Below are 17,931 nucleotides of genomic sequence, written 5' to 3' on the forward strand. Positions count from 1 at the left end.
ACCACCCAAAAAAATTTCCAATTCTTAATGCTATTATTTATTCAATTTATATTCCATTTTCAAGGTGGCATACTGTATAGAGTATGGTGACTAGATGTCCCACTTTTGGTGGGACAGTCCCGCTTTTGAACAATTTATCCTGTGTCCTGCAGCGTTTTTTAAAAGTCCCCAATTTTTTTTTTACAAACGGGACATCTGGTCACCTTAGTATAGAGTGCTCTGTTCTCTCTCTTTCCTCCACAAGAACCCTGTCAAATAGGTTAGGCTAAGAGAGAGGGACTGGTTGATGTCCCCTGGTCAATTTCCATTGCTTAGGATAGAACAGATCCCAGGACCTGTTTGCCATTCAAATCCACCACACCACTTTGGTAGGGCTGAAGTTAATCTGAATCACTTTTCAAAAGTCAATTGCAAAACACAGAGGAGCATCCATACATAGAATAGAACGGAACAGAATGGAACGGGACAGAACAGAACAGAATATATTTTTTTTATTGGCCAAGTGTTTTTTTTATTGGCCAAGGAATTTGCTCTCATGTACACAAAAGAAAAGATACGTTAATCAAGAATCATAAGGTACAACACTTAATGATAATCCAGGTAATAATAATAATAATAATAATAATTTATTCGATTTGTATGTCGCCCCTCTCTGAAGACTCGGCGCGGCTCACAACAACAATAATAAACAATGTACAAATCAAATGTAGCAATCAAATCATATTAGGAACGGGTCAATGTAAATCGGAAGGATACAAGCAACAAAATCATACAGTCATTAGTGGGTGGGTGATGGGAATGATGAGAAGATTAATAGTAGTGCAGACTTAGGAAATAGTTTGACGGTGTTGAGGGAATTATTTGTTTGGCAGAGTGATGGCGCTTGGGGGAAAAAACTATTCTTGTTTCTGGTGTGTAATACTCAACAGTGTGGTTTTGAGGGTAGGAGTTGAAACAGTTTGTGTCCAGGATGGGAGGATCTGTAAATATTTTCACAGCCCTCTTTTTGATTCCTGCAGTATACAAGTCCTCAGTGGAAGGCAGGTTGAGAGCAATTGTTTTTCCTGCCATTCTAATTATTGCAAATACCTCTCCATTGCATGCCTACTCAAACGTTAGCAAGGGCAGAGTTGAAAAAGCAGCTATTCTGCATGCCTATTCCGAAGGTAGTTTCACCAGTTTTAGGACAATTTCATCTCAGGGGTAAGACTGCAGTCACCTCACAGAGAATTTTAAAGCATGAACTTGCTCCTTGAGTAACTCAGCAGCTTCCTCCAGCCTCCAACTTTATGCAAAATCATTTATGGTGCAATTCCTCTTCCCCCTTCCTCAGAAGTGTGAATAGATTGTTATCTGGTCTCCCAGCAAACCTCACTCCTTATTAGCACTAATGATGTTACCTAATTTGGGTAAGGGCACATCTCCAAGAAAACAACCAAGCTCAGAAAGCACCCAGGACCCCTCAAATTGTTATCTGCACCGTGCAATTAGATATCCACTTATTTAGATGGCAGTCCAAATGAGTTTTTAGTGAGGCTTACTCCCAGAGATCCAGAGAACAATCATTTTGCAGTCTTCTTCAGTATAATTAAACAATACATAAACAGAACTTGACAGCACAGATTGTTTCTCTGACTGAGCCGCAGTTTCTGGTGCTGAACGAGACAGGGGAAGGAAAAACATACGGTACTTGTAATTTTTATCTCATGCTGTAGGCTCTAGAATTTTCTTCCAAAGAAAGCAAAACCCATTGACAAAATTTATTTACAGTACTTTGCTCCTAGATGCAGCTTAAGTCAATTCCTGCAGTCTTGGTTAGGCAAGGAATGGCCAAGCTTCAGAAGAAAAACAGAAGCAACACTTTCCTTTCGGGAAACAGGTTTGCTCATTGTGTTTGCTCATTAGAAATCTGTCCCAATAAGCTGTATCTGGGGCTGAAGCTGTATCTCAAAATAAAATGCTGTTATACTTATTTTAACTTTTAATGGATCTCCAAACAGAGTACAAATCCTAGCCTTTCATCTCTCCTTCTTCAGTCCCCTTCTTTTGGTTTTCTCTGATGCCTGTCTGCAATGCAGGAATTCCCCATTTTTTACTTTCGGGATCCTGCTTAAACTGATTTTTGCTGGTTCTCTAGCCCAGTGTTTCCCAACCTTGGCAACTTGAAGATATCTGGACTTCAACTCCCAGAATTCCCCAGCCATTTTCACCCTTGAAAATGTCCAAGGATACTTCACCAGAAGAGCCCTTCACTCCACCACTCGAAATAGAATACCCTACGAGACTAGACTTTCAATCCTGGGCCTAGAAAGTTTAGAACTAAAACACCTTAAACAAGATCTAAGTATTGCCCACAAGATCATATGCTGCAATGTCCTGCCTGTCGGCGACTACTTCAGCTTCAACCACAACAACACAAGAGCACACAACAGATTTAAACTTAATACCGTGTTTCCCCGATAGTAAGACCCCCCCGATTGTAAGACATATGGGGGGTTTCAGGGGGGTTGGCTAATATAAGCCATACCCCGAAAGTAAGACATATGTCTTACTTTCGGGGAAACATGGGGGTATTGCGGGGGGGGGAGCCCTGGGTCTTCCCCGCTGCACACGCTTTCTCGACGGGGAAGGAGGCTGAACCGCAGATATAACATTGGGAAGAAGGTGCAAGGAATCGCGCGAGGGGGGGATAGCGGCGGTGGTTTGGATTAAGCGATCGTAATCCCCCAAAAGGACGAACTCCAGCCTCGGAAGGCCAATGAACCGATGGCTATGAAATTAAGGCTTTTCTTTGAGAGAGAGAGAGAGAGTGGGGGATAGTCGTCGTCGGAGCGCTAAAGACCAGGGCAGAGAAAGCGCGAGCTGCATGCGGGAGAAGCGGAGGAGGAATCAGGCAAGCCGAATGGGAGCCTGTTCTGTGTGAGTCCGTTCCGGGTTTTGCTTACAGCCCCGGGCATTAGCAATAGCAGCGGCAGCAGGAGAGGCAGCCCTTTGCAATGTGGTCCGCCTGTCTCGGCACTTGCAGAGCGAGGATGTAGAGGTGGGTTTGCGGAGGAATTGCTGGCGGGGAATGGAGCGAGGGAGGGCAGGGGAGGGATTCCCATTCGGCTTGCCTGATTCCTCCTCCGCTTCTCCCGCATGCAGCTCGCGCTTTCTCTGCCCTGGTCTTTAGCGCTCCGACGACGACTATCCCCCACTCTCTCTCTCTCTCTCAAAGAAAAGCCTTAATTTCATAGCCATCGGTTCATCGGCCTTCCGATGCTGGAGTTCATCCTTTTGGGGGATTACGATCGCTTAATCCAAACCACCGCCGCTATCCCTTCCCTGGGTCTTCCCCGCCGCCCACGCAAAGGGGAAACCCCAATCTTCGCCTCCTCGCTGCTGCGCCGCTAAAAGGACCCTTTCAAATTTTTTTCCAATGTAAGACATACCCCCATAGTAAGACATAGGGGGGCTTTTGGGGGTTAAAAAAAGTAAGACACTGCCTTACTATCGGGGAAACACGGTATTAACTGCTCCAAACTTGACTGTAAAAAATATGACTTCAGTAACCGAGTTGTCGAAGCGTGGAACTCATTACCGGACTCCATAGTGTCATCCCCAAACCCCCAACACTTTACCCTTAGATTATCTACAGTTGACCTATCCAGATTCCTAAGAGGTCAGTAAGGGGCGAGTACAAGTGCACTAGAGTGCCTTCCGTCCCCTGTCCTATTGCTCTCCTATATCTCCTATACTTTTCTTCTATTCCTATATCTCTTCTTCTATTCTTTCATTGATATGTTCTATTACTATATCTTCTTTTCTATTATTTCTTAGATATATTTTACTACGAGTATCTCCTCTATAACCTTCATCATGTATTTTACTATGTGTACAGTGATCCCTCGAGTTTCGCGATCTCGATCTTCGCGAAACGCTATATCGCGATTTTTCAGCAATTGTTACCATCTCGATCTTCGCGAAACGCTATATCGCGATTTTTCCACCCGATGACGTCATACGTCATCACCAAGAGTCACTTCTCTGTCTCTTTCTCGTCATTCTCTGCTTCAATCATTTTCTCATTTCTCTTCCTTCCTCATCTTTCCTTCTCTCTCTTTCCCTATCTCTCCCCCTCTTGCTCTCCAGCGGCCGCCTAGCAGCTGATCTGCTCGGCAGCGCAGCAGCAGCGAGGAGCCGAACATCCGGGTTTCCCCTTTCCGTGGGCAGCGGGTTTCTTCGGCTCCTCGCTGGTCCCCAATTCCGCCAACATCAGGCTCTCCACACGCCCTTTCGCCGTAACACGAGAGCCTTCCGAAAACTCTTTCCGAGCGCCTCAGAGCAGCACCCCCACCCCTCTTTGATTCCCTCAACCCGCCCGGCCCCTCGCTCCCCTTTTCCACACGGGCCACCCAAGAAACGGTTCATCCCGTCTGGGCTTCCCCCCCCTCTCGCTCGCTCGCACTCCCCCCATCCGTGTGCGTATGTGCGCGCGTGTGCACCCAGGCGCCTCCATCCCGGCGGGGACCACAGCTGCGGGGCTACCCGTCGTCGACCCTCCTCCGGCAGCTTCCTCCCGAGCCCCCACACACATACGACGGAGAAAGTGGCCACTTCAGTTTTTTTCCCGGGGGGCGTCGTCAAGCTCACCTCCAACCGAGAGAGGAGTCCGCGCTGCTCCGGCTGCCGTGTCTCCTTCTCCCTCCTTCTTCCACCCTCCGCCGCCGAGGTTACCAGGAAGGGAGAAGAAGAGTCCCTGGATGTTTCCCCGGATGTTCGGCTGCAGCGAGCGCCGAGCGCGCCTCCGGGAGGAGAAACTCGAAGCGCCGCGGACAGCAACCGGGTTGCCTCCGGGTCTGGGCTCTTGCGCTTTGCGTTGGGCGAGGCGGCGGCTGGCGCCGTTCATTGACTCTTCTCCCTTCCTGGCAACCTCGGCGGCGGAGAGTAGAAGAGCGATGAAAAAGAGGAGGAGGAGTCCGCGCTGCTCCGGCTGCGTGTCTCCTTCTCCCTCCTTCTTCCACCCTCCGCCGCCGAGGTCGCCAGGAAGGGAGAAGAAGAGTCAATGAACGGCGTCAGCCGCCGCCTCGCCCAACGCAAAGCGCGAGAGCCCAGACCCGGAGGCAACCCGCTTGCTGTCCGCGGCGCTTCGAGTTTCTCCTCCCGGAGGCGCGCTCGGCGCTTGCTGCAGCCGAACATCCGGGGAAACATCCGGGGACTCTTCTTCTCCCTTCCTGGCAACCTCGGCGGCGGAGGGTGGAAGAAGGAGGGAGAAGGAGACACGGCAGCCGGAGCAGCGCGGACTCCTCCTCCTCTTCTTCACCGCTCTTCCACCCTCCGCCGCCGAGGTCGCCAGGAAGGGAGAAGAAGAGTCCCCGGATGTTTGGCTGCAGCGAGCGCCGAGCGCGCCTCCGGGAGGAGAAACTCGAAGCGCCGCGGACAGCAAGCGGGTTGCCTCCGGGTCTGGGCTCTTGCGCTTTGCGTTGGGCGAGGCGGCGGCTGGCACCGTTCATTGACTCTTCTTCTCCCTTCCTGGCGACCTCGGCCGGTCCTTTTCGGGGCTGCGTTGCTGCATCCTCCGATGCCGCCCACCGAGGAGATTCCTTCGCCCGAACGGAGGTGGCTGTGGTGGGTTCAAGGGACCAAGAGCCGGTCCTTTTCGGGGCTGCGTTGCAGCCTCTGAGGCCACTTCCGCCTCCGGACGAAGGAATCTTCTCGGTGGGCGGCATCGGAGGATGCAGCAACGCAGCCCCGAAAAGGACCGGCTGTTGGTCCCTTGAACCCACCACCGCCACCTCCGTTCGGGCGAAGGGATCTCCGCAGTGGGCGGCGGCGGCGGGTTCAAGGGACCAACAGCCGGTCCTTTTCGGGGCTGCGTTGCTGCATCCTCCGATGCCGCCCACCGAGGAGATTCCTTCATCCGGAGGCGGAAGTGGCCTCACTCCGGCTCCAAGCGCGGGGCCTGGGCGGCGGGCAAGCATTGGGAGGGCCTCGCCGTCCCCTGGCTGGAGAAGAGCTCCCCTCCCCACGATCTGGGACGGCATGGCCGTCATCAAGTTAGTGCGCGGCGGTCCTGATGGCGGGCAGGTGAACGGGCGAGCAGCAAACAGCGGGTGGGCGGGTGAATGGGCGAGCGGCAAACGGCGGACGGGCGGGTGAATGGGCGAGCAGCAAACGGCGGGCGGGCGGGTGAATGGGCGAGCAGCAAACGGCGGACGGGCGGGTGAATGGGCGAGCAGCAAACGGCGGGCGGGCGGGTGAATGGGCGAGCAGCAAACGGCGGGCGGGCGGGTGAATGGGCGAGCAGCAAACGGCGGGCGGGCGGGTGAATGGGCGAGCAGCAAACGGCGAGCGGGCGGGTGAATGGGCGAGCAGCAAACGGCGGGTGGGCGGGTGAATGGGCGAGCAGCAAACGGCGGACGGGCGGGTGAATGGGCGAGCAGCAAACGGCGGACGGGCGGGTGAATGGGCGAGCAGCAAACGGCGAGCGGGCGGGTGAATGGGCGAGCAGCAAACGGCGGGTGGGCGGGTGAATGGGCGAGCAGCAAACGGCGGACGGGCGGGTGAATGGCGAGCAGCAAACGGCAAGCGGGCAGGTGAATGGGCGAGCAGCAAACGGCGGGTGGGCGGGTGAATGGGCGAGTAGCAAACGGTGGGTGGGCGGGTGAATGGGCGAGCAGCAAATGGCGGACGGGCGGGTGAATGGGCGAGCAGCAAACGGCGGACGGGCGGGTGAATGGGCGAGCAGCAAACGGCGAGCAGGCGGGTGAATGGGCGAGCAGCAAACGGCGGGTGGGCGGGTGAATGGGCGAGCAGCAAACGGCGGGCGGGCGGGTGAACGGGCAAGCGGTAAGCGGCAAGCGATCTTGGGATTTCCCCTTTGCCTGGGCAGCGGGAAGACCAAGGGAAGATTCCTTCGGCCGCCCAACAGCTGATCTGCTCGGTAGCGCGGCAGCAGCGAGGAGCCAAAGATGAGGTTTCCCCGTTGCCCAGGCAAAGGGGAAACTCCATCTTCGGCTCCTCGCTGCTGCCGCGCAACCGAGCAGATCAGCTGTTGGGCGGCTGAAGGAACCTTCCCTTGGTCTTCCCCACCGCCCACACGCAAACTCCACCCTCTGCGCATGTGCGGCCATGAAAAAATGGGCGCACATGCGCAGATTGTGTTTTTACTTCCGCACCGCTATATCGCGAAAAATCGAGTTTCGCGAGGGGTCTTGGAACGGAACCCTCGCGAAACTCGAGGGATCACTGTATATAGATATATACCCACTAAACCCCTCATTGTGTATTGGACAAAATAAATAAATAAAATAATAAATAAAGTTGCCAAGGTTGGGAAACACTGCTCTAGCCAGACCTAGGCAAGTCGGAGTTGCATAAAATGAAGTGATAGCAACAACTTCAGTCAAAAATGCTCCCTCAGTGTATAAAGTGATTTTAATTTGAGGACATTGCATGCACATGCACAGCATATATTCATGCACATATATCTATCTTTAACAGCTCTTCTATAGACTCAGATATAAAACTGACTTTTGGAAGGTTATTCCATAGACATCACTATTCATAAATTCCATAAAAAGTTTCCAGTCTTCTATAAAAGTAGTTCCACCACCAATCTCCCTAACCAAACAAGTCAATTTAGCTCTGTATTGAGGCTACACCACTTTAATGACACTCAGTAGACTTTAAATAAATGCATGTCAGGGAGAAATAGGCTTAAGCTTGCTTTCCAGCATATCCAGTTTTATGGGGATTGTTTTACTGTATTCCTATGAGCCCCCTGCAGATTCAGTTATGAATTATATCTTTAATGAGCTCTAAAATGCAGCTGGATGTAGTGATCACAAGAGAAAAAAATATTATGTGGAACATCTATAAGCACAGGAATTCTAAAGAATTATTCTATAGATAGCATGAAACAAAATTATTTCACCTGAAGTGCAACCTGGAAATATGACCCTGGGAATATCTACAGGAGCAAAATCTCTCCCTCCCCCCCCCCCCCATACCTCATGAGTTAATTTGGGCAAAAGTTCAAAAGTTATTTTATTTTTTAATAATTTTTATTGATTTTTTTTTAAATGTAAGACAGACAGAACTAACAACATTTAACATATATAGGAGCTACCATTGCTCCTCTTATTGTAGAAGTCTTCCTAATACAAAAATGAAAAACTAATTCTATTTTAGATCAATACAGAAAAGTAAACTTATTGATGAAATATCTGTTTGTATACAATACTAATATACAAAGAAAAATAAACTTAAAATTTCAAACATTTTCTATTGATTATATAATTATGATTAAATAGTTAAACTCAGTTAATAAAAATAGTGTTATTCATTGAATTTCACTATGAGTTGTATTCAAAAATATACATTTTACTGTTTCATACTTTATTTTGTTATCTTCAATTATCTTTTTTTTAAAAAATTCCACCATTTATACACTTCTTCCCAAATTTTATAAAATTCAGATTCCGCTTGATTATTTAACCTTCTCGTCATCATATCCAATTCTGCACATTCCATAATTTTCCTAAAAATCTCTTCATCTTTTGGAATTTCCTTTTCTTTCCATTTTTGTGCAAATGCAATTCTAGCTGCTACTAAAATATGAATTATTAAATAATATACTTCTTTTTTATATTTAATATCCGTGATACCTAATAAGAAAAATTCTGGTGTCTTCCTAATTTCCTAGCTACAGTGATCCCTCGAGTATCACGAGGGTTACGTTCCAAGACCTCTCGCGATAATCGATTTTTCGCGATATAGTGGTGCGGAAGTAAAAACACCATCTGTGCATGCGCGTCCTTTTTCCATGGCCGCGCATGCGCAAATGGTGGAGCCGGGGAGCGATGAAAGTGCGGAAGCCGACAAAGATTGCTTTGAATGTCGGCTGCCCCCGCCCCCTCCAGCTGCTGGGCGGCCGAAGAAACCTTCCCTGGGTCTTCCCCGCTGCCCACGCAAAGGGGAAACCCCGATCTTCGGCTCCTCGCTGCTGCCGCGCTGCCGAGCAGATCAGCTGCTGGGCGGCCGAAGAAACCTTCCCTGGGTCTTCCCCGCCGCCCACGCAAAGGGGAAACCCCGATCTTTGGCTCCTCGCTGCTGCCCGCCTGCCGCTCACCCGCCCGCCCGCCGCCCGCCGCTCGAGAGCAAGAGCGGGAGAGATAGAGAAAGAGAGAGAAGGAAAGAAAGAGATGAGAGAGGGAGGAAGAGAGTGTGAGAGAGGAAGAAGCAAGATAGAGAAAGAGAGAGAGAAAGAAAGATGAGAAAGGAAGGAAGAGAGTGACATCATCGGGTGGGAAAAACCGCGGTATAGCAAAAAAACCGTGGAGTATTTTTTAATTAATATTTTTTGAAAAACTGTGGTATAGCGTTTCGCAATAATCGAGATCGCAAAAATCGAGGGACCACTGTATTTTAAAATATTGATTTGGACCTGGGAAGAGTGTTAATGCTCACTGCTCCTTATTAAAGGAGGCCATCATTTAACAGGCATTTCCATAAGCCTTCCAAATCAATTTCAAAGAGAAAGTACCGTAGGCATACTCTCTATCAGGGTTGTCAAACTCACCTCCTGTGGGCCAGATGCGTCATGTGCTGGCCATGCCCACAATCAGGTTAGTGAAAGGGGGGGGGGGGAAATCCTGATACGTCATGTGATGCCGCTGTGACTACGCGAGTTTCACATCCCTGCTCTATATGGTCTGTGACCATTTGACCTAAGCTAAGGTCTTTTCAACAGCATACAAAATAATATATCTCCCCCGTTCAATACACAGGATTGCTAGTCATCCAGCTTACCCTGTGGGAATCAGCAAGCTCAAAATAATCAGTTTTCCCTTAACCTAGTCCAGGAGTAGGCAAAGTTGGCTCTTCTATGACATGTGGACTTCAACGCCCAGAATTCCTGAGCTAGCATGGTTGGCTCAGGAATTCTGGGAGCTGAAGTCCACAAGTCATAGAAGAGCTAACTTTGCCTACCCCTGGCCTAGTCAATCACAAGTTCCTGAACTAAGTTCAGAAAACGTAAGTTCATATCAAGATATGCAAAGGAGTATGTGCCCTGCCTGTGTGTCTGAAAATGTGTGGATATACAGTATGTATATTCTTAAATATTAAATTTACATTGTATGAAGTAAGTACAATGTACAAAAAAAAAAGTAATATACTATTAAATATACAAAGCAGTTTCCCAGAGGCCTTTGCCCTGCTGAGACAAATAGCATTGTTAAACAAATAAAACAAAGCAAATAAATACACACACAAATAATTATCTTTATCTTGTTATTTGTTAGTGTATCTGGGTATTAAAGGAACATAACTGATTAGTGTTTAAAGTACAGTTATTAAATCAATGGATTAAGGTTAATTTAGTAGGGTAATTCTTTCTTGGGGAGGGGTGGCATAGACTGGTTGTTATCGCTAATGGCAGCCGCCCATGTGGGATGAAAATATTATTTAAATGCCACTGTAGGAGGAAAAGGCACTGTAATAATATTACAACAGATTTATTTCCTGGGTACTAACTTATGAAAATTGGCTTCCATTAGAGACAGATAAGGGTGGTTATTTTTTTCCTCTTTTAAATTAGAATTTCTAGGCCATTTTCCTTGGCAGAATGAGGAAATAGGATTCTGGGGCTTATTGACATTATAAAATTATATTGGATGTTATAAAACAATCATGGTATCTTCAAGGCATCTTAGTAATTGTAAGTAAAGTTATTTCTGTTAAATACCCTTGGATACTTTCAAATAAGTAAAATAGAAAGATATGTCTGATATATCTTTTTTTTTTTAGCTTATGTAGTTTTTAATTAATTAGATTTGCCTTTGTATTTACTGTTTTATATTATATGCTGAGAGCCGCCCCGAGTCTTCGGAGAGGGGCAGCATATAAATCTAATTAATAATAATAATAATAATAATAATAATAATAATAATAATAATATATTTTATTATGATAATGCCTCCTACCACCAGGCAACCTGCCATATTAAAAGCTTGTATTCTTTGAAAGACTCTTAAATCTTCCTTGTCATTTCCTTCCCTAATAATTTAGATTTTTGTTTCCCTCAAAATGTTCCTCCCCTTCCCACGTGTACATTGCCTATCAGAAAGTTTGTCATTTTGATTAGGGTTTCATTTTTTTAAAAAAAAAATACAATGTTGTTTTTTTTTAAAAATCAGGTAGTTTTAAGAGATCATCTACATGCAGGGACAGAAATTACTTTATTCTGGTCGGCATTTGTGTGTGCGCGTGTCCGTGTCCTTGGGTGCATGCACTATGGTCCTACTTGCTATGAAAAATAAAAAATAAATTGTGGGGATTAGGGTGGGTTCTGATCTACCTCCCTGTCAGTTTGCCTCCTGATGCATGTGCAGAAGCAAAAAACAGAATGAGAGCCTGTTCAAGATCATGGCAGAACTGGGTCACTTCCTTTTCTAGCAACACAGGGCACCAAGTTACTACTGGTTCTATAGAACCGGTCCAAACCGAGAGTAATCCACAACTGGTGTGGATTGGCTACAGCTAGTTTCAGGTATTATAATCTGTGGCTTTCCTTCTTCATTGACCCTCAAATGGGTCTTTGAGAGAGAAGATACTGTTTTGTCTGGAGGACCCAAGAACAAATTATAGGTTTCATAGTTTGTTGTTTTCATTTATGTTCTGTGGCATGTTCTTTTGTTTTACTTTGTAGCTGGCGCCTTTCCTTCGCTGTGGTGACTCTTCAGCTGCCCAGAGCGAAGGGAGTGTTTCTTTTCTCTGGGCGCTGGCAAAGGTTTATTCCCTGTCCAAGTGCCCAGAGAAAGGATAATGCTTCATTCGCTCTGGACTGCCAAAGCCTCCTTAAGTGCCACCGAAAGGCTCCTCTGGCAGCCCAGATGGCTGGGATTAAAGGAGGAAACTGGCCGGGCCTTCATGTCGCTCTCAAATTTCCTGGGAATTTTTTCTGGGCTTGGGTTGTTAAGTAGAAAATGGTTCTTAAGTAGAGGCAAAAATTTTTGAACACCCAGTTCTTATCTAGAAAAGTTCTAAAGAGGTACCACTGTATCTCAACATAAAATGCTGTTATACTTATTTAACTTTTAATGGATCTCCAAACAGACTACAAATCCTAGCCTTTCATCTCTCCTTCTTCAATCCTCTTCCTTTGGATTTCTCTGATGCTTGTCTGCAATGCAGGAATTCTATATTTTTGATTTTCAGTATCTTGCTATTTTTGCTGTTCTCTAGCCATACCTGGGCAAGTGAGAGTTGCATAAAACAAAGTGATAGTAACAACTGCAGTCAAAAATGCTCCCTCAGCATATAAAGTGATTCTAATTTGAGGACACTGCATGCACATGCACTGTCCTCAAATTGTTAAAATTTGCACCGCTAAAATTTGGTTTAAATGTTTTTTGTTGTTTGGCTATTAACTTGTGTATGTTTTAGGGCTTTTGTTATTTTTTGAGCCACTCAGTATCACAAATATTGGGATGAGAGGCCATGCAGTATAAATGGAGCTTATAAAGATGTAAATACATTGATAACTAGCATGGCTGCAAAGTTATAGTTAACAGATCAAAGGAAGAGGTTTGACTGGAGACATAATAAGCACACCAACTGGAAGGTTTGTTATTCCTCTGAATTCAAAACTCTCGCTAAACTTTATCCTAGATAAAAAGCTTTAATCCTTCCATAACATAGGGAAATACCATCAGATTGATTAATGCCAGGATGCTCAACAAGGGAGGGTCGATAATATGGAAGCAGAGCACACCTTTTCCATGTAGATGGTGCCAGACTGAATTCCTGACATTTCCAAGTAAAATATTTTAGCAAGGAGGCAGGTAAATATTTTCGCTAGACATCCTGCCTTTACAAAGTGCAAGGTTAAGTAAGCAATGTTTGTAGAAAAGAAAAATGTAAACTCCAATTTATTTAAAGTACTCTTTATTATTGAAGCCCGATCAGCAGACTCTATTCAAAGGTCATGGAACATAAAGCAGTCAAGAAAATTAAAATTATGTCAAAAATACTGGGAATATGTAATACCGGTATGTATTTTCTGGGAATTAAAATGCAGCAGACATTGGATAGGTACTAAATAATTTCACAAAGAAGGTGATACACATAAAAGAGAGATGGGGATTTGATTTTGCAACTGCTTTTGTCAATTTGTCAATTTGACATTTTGACCCTCACTCTCTCCACCACAAACCCTTTGTGTAGTAGGGTCTGTTCTTAAATGATGGCAAAGGGGCAGCCACATAAACTTCAAATGCAGCATTCTAAATTGGAATTGGACCACTTTTATAGACATATATATCTATTGTTTCCTACATTTGTATCCTGTCTTTAATTAATGAACTCAAGGTACTTTGGAATAGAGGCCTTCCTCCTGTCCTGTGCACATTCTCTCCCTTCCCGCACCAGCAACAACTGTGTGCAGTGAAGGTCTACCAAATGTGTTACTACCACACTGTGGGCGCGGCTTATGAAGGTCGTCCTGCATTTTCTTTCAACATCTCTCAGTGCAAATTGGGTGCTCTGGGGTGGAGCGCCATTTTCACTGCCCCACTGCGTTGTCCACCCCCTTCCGGGCAGCAGCCCACCCCTGACTGTGTGATATAGTTTATGCTGAGCAGAGAGTGAGTGTGGTCTTGAATCTGTGCACTGCTGGTGCCAATCCAACACTTTATTGATCTTATCAATTTAATATATGATATTATAATGTCACATTCTGTACTGTTTCTGAACAAAAACAGCCCTATATGGCAAGCCAAACTGTAGATTAACAGTGATAATTGAGGTCTGTTTTTTTCAGCTGGCATGTTGCTAAAAAACCTTCCTGTGCTACAAAATCTGTCCCTGGAGCTATTGATAAATATGGATTAAGCACAATCTTTCAAGATGAGCACAATGTCCTTGGGCAACATTATCTATCTGAAATGTCCAAATGTTCCAGACAAAAAATTACTGACTTGAATTTAGCCAATTTGAACCTGAATTTCAGAAAACTGATGACGTTAGTTGCAATCTAGGTGTTGAAATGAGTACAGTGTTCCCTCGATTTTCACGGGGGATGCGTTCCGAGACCGCTTGCGAAAGTTGAATTTCCACAAAGTAGAGATGCAGAAGTAAATACACTATTTTTGGCTATGAACAGTATCACAAGCCATCCCTTAACACTTTAAACCCCTAAATTGCAATTTCCCATTCACTTAGCAACCTTTTAGATTATTACTCACCATGTTTCTTTATTAAAGTTTATTAAAAAAATATTTATTAAAGGTGGATGAAAGTTTGGTGATGATATATGACGTCATCGGGCAGGAAAAACCGTGGTATAGGGGGGAAAACCGCAAAGTATTTTTAATTAATATTTTTGAAAAACCGTGGTATAGACTTTTTGCGAAGTTCGAACCCGCGAAAATCGAGGGAACACTGTACTCTATTTATTGAAGGTCTCAGATATTTGTGATCTGATTTAGCAGTACCGTTGTCCAATTCTGGCCCACCAGTGATTCAATGTGACCAAACAACCTAGGTATGTGATGGCCTCTATCAGCCTAGAAACCATTTAAGCATAGTTTTCACCTTTTTGTACCACACATAAAATATTTAGAATATTATAACTGGCAGTTGATCATATTTTTTTCAATACTTTAGCAAGGAGCACTGTGTGAACGTTTCCACATTGCTGTTTCTGTTCCAACAATACACTTCAAAGCTCTTTGAGGACCATCTGCAATCATCTTCTCTTCCATGTTCCAACAAACCGACACAATACCTGCAAGCTACAGCTAATCTAGAATGCAGCAACGCAGGTATTTAGGGGTCTATCTTGGTTACAGTTATTTAACGTTGGTAGTTTCAAGTCACTCTAATTGCCAGTGGGCTTCTACATACTGAGTCTCCCCTTTAAAGTACAGGTACAGGACCTGGTCATTTGTCACTGATAATCTCTTCCCCTCCTATAAGATCAGACAAGACTGTCATGCTCTGGGTTCCATCTCTTTAATAAGGTCATCTTCTGGGAAACAGAAGACGTGCCTTTTTTGATGTTCACCCACCTTATGGAATAACATTCCCTCTGAGATCTGGCAGGCCTTGGACCTGTCTGCCTTTCATAAAAAAACTTTGAAGGTCTGTCTGTCCCCTCAGGCATTGGGTCAGCAGCATTCTGGATTATTGTTTTGATTTATTGAATTGCCTTTGGCGGAATTGTTTTTCTGTTTAATTGGGTGCTACTCTGAGTAATTCCGAAGACAATGCCAGTATAAATGAACATGACAAATACTTAGAAGCAATATTCCCTCTAATTTTTTTTCGGGGTGCGCGGAAAAGTATAGTGTCTGAGCGGCAGTCCCCTTGGGACTGGGCGGCATAGAAGTATAAATAAACAAACAAACAAACAAACAAACAAACAAACAAACAAACAAACAAATAAAAATAATAAATCCATTCTTTTTTATTAAAAGAAATTAATAATAAAGCAAAACAAAACTCTATTACTATTAAAACTAAAACAACCAGCAAATCCAAAAACATAACTATTAATAAAAACAGGTGAGGGCTGGGTTTTTTTTTTCTCTGTTATTATTTAAGTGCTTTTACCATATGCTTTAAATCAAGAGTCACTTCTCTCTCTGTTTCTCTCTATTTCTTGTCATTCTCTGCCTCAATCATTTTCTCATTTCTCTTTTTTTCTCCCCTTTATTCTATCATTTCTCTCTCTCTCTCTCTTCCTTCCACTTCTCTCTCTCTTGCTTTCTTCCTCTCTCTCACTCTCTTCCTTTCTCTCTCTTCTCTCTCACTCTTTCTTTCTTGCTCTCTCTCACTCTCTCTCTCTTCCTTGTGGTTATAAGTCAAGGATTACCTTTACTGAGCTATCACAGGTCCTGGAGAAACCCAAATCCCCTCATCCAGCCATTCCTCACGAAAAGGGGAAGATGTTCGTTCTCTATCTCCTTATTTTAAATTATGTATACCGGCCTGGTTCTAGGCAAAACCTTTAAGCACTTCCTGGATTCAAATTCATCTAGGTAACTTCTCCCTTGAAAGACTTGCTAGGGCAGCTGAAACCCCAAAGCTGAGAGTTGGGTGAGGCTAATATTCCTTTAGTAAAAAAAATGCTAAACCTCCCACAAGTTTCAGAGAACCACGAGAGGCCAAAGAAAGTAGGTTTTACTTAAATTTGAACTTGAGTGGGAGGCTTTAGTTTCCATTCAACCATTCTGCAAACCAGGAAAACCAAAGCAAAGCAAAGTGCTCCAATTAGAGATTCCCCTAATGATAGTTTTCTATGATCATTCTTCATCTGTAGTGTGAAAGAGCATTGAAAAAATCCTAGAAAAGGCATTATTTTTATGAGGTTAAGAAAGTCAGAGCCAGGTGTGGGGGAGAGGGAAACAAACCTTGGTATCAAGTAACCCAAATTCTCTGCTATTTACTTAAGTTCCTTACTAGAAAAAGAGGTAAAGGTTTCCCCTGCCCAGTCGTATCTGAATCTAGGACATGGTGGCCATCTCTGTTTCTTAGCCAAGGGAGCCAACATTGTCTGATGATGCTTCCATGGTCATGTATAGTCAGCATGACTATATATCAAATTGTATGGAACAATACTGCCTGTCCATCAAAGGGGTACCTATTTATCTACTCACATCTGCATGCTTTCAAACTTCTAGGTTGGCCGGGAAAGGAAACTCACCCCATCCTGCGGTGCAGGAGTCTCAAACTGCCAACCTTTCCATTGACAGCTCAATCATTAAACAAATGATAAGAAAATTCAGATCTCTATTCTCCAAATGTAGAAAGTTCCAGAAGATGCAAGTATCCACAGGAAGTAAAATTAAGGAGCAAATAACCCAACAGGTCTCTGGTGATGTAAATAAAAAATGTTGGACAAAATGTGTTTTGTAGTAGCTGCTGTTACAGCAAGTGCAACTATACATATCCGTAGATAAACCAAGGCACCAGAAGGCCAGACAAGGCATAATGGATGGAAGCTGACCAAGGAGAGACTCAACCTGGAAATAAGGAGAAACTTTCTGACAGTGAGAGCAATCAACCAATGGAACAGCTTGCCTTTGGAAGTTGTGGGAGCAGCTTCATCCCTTGAGACTTTCAAGAAGAGATTGGACTGCTATTTGTCAGAAATAGTGTAGGGACTCCTGCTTGAGCAGAGGGTTAGACTAGATGACCTACAAGCAGGGGTGGGCTGCTGCCCAGACAGGGTGAGGGGAACGCAGTAGGGTAGCAAAAATGGAGCTCCACCCCAGAGCATCCAATTTGCACTGAAAGATGTTGAAAGAAAATGCAGGGCGTCTTGCATAAGCCACGCCCACAGCAGAGTAGTAAAAGGTTTGGTAGCCCATCACTGCCTATAAGGTTCTTCCAACTCTAGTAGTAATCTAATGTAATCACGTACTACATTTACTTAGATTTGTCTTTGGCTCTTTCTCTTTTCAAGATTGTAGGTGGCCAGTTTTGATCCATTTTTCTTTCTGTTTCCCTAAATGGCGTCTTGCCCACTAAATGTGACCTACCCACTTATATTGGCATGTGGGTAATCTACTAACGATCAAAGCAACACAAAGTCAAAAGGGACAATTTATTCTGGAATTGGCCATTCATAAATTGAAGAATTTTGAAGAATGTGGATTCAAACAGTCTCCATGCTGACACTCAGATGTCTGAAAAACCTCTGAACCTAAACAGACTCCATACTTTTAACTTCATGTATCAGAGACATGCAAGTTCTAATGTAGAGGAGTGGTTCAGAGTGTGAGCTGTGGGTGGTTTTCTTCTAATTTCTGGTCTAAATCCCCCTCATTCCTTTATCTGCAATAAAAGAATAATGAAACCCGCTTATAGAACTCTGGCAAGCATTTCTGAGATGCAGATCAGGATGTGAAAGGCTTTAAACATGCTAAATGCTGTATAAACATA

The 17,931-nt window shown here is 44.8% G+C and overlaps 1 protein-coding gene across 2 annotated transcripts in view; it reads right to left on the minus strand.

The window, feature by feature from the left end:
• Window positions 1–17,931, minus strand: part of EPHA1 (EPH receptor A1) — a 106,830-nt gene that overhangs the window by 55,578 nt on the left and 33,321 nt on the right. The window lies entirely within an intron of this gene.

Source organism: Erythrolamprus reginae, chromosome 2 (assembly GCF_031021105.1).
Source record: "Erythrolamprus reginae isolate rEryReg1 chromosome 2, rEryReg1.hap1, whole genome shotgun sequence".
Classification (NCBI taxonomy): domain Eukaryota; kingdom Metazoa; phylum Chordata; class Lepidosauria; order Squamata; family Dipsadidae; genus Erythrolamprus; species Erythrolamprus reginae.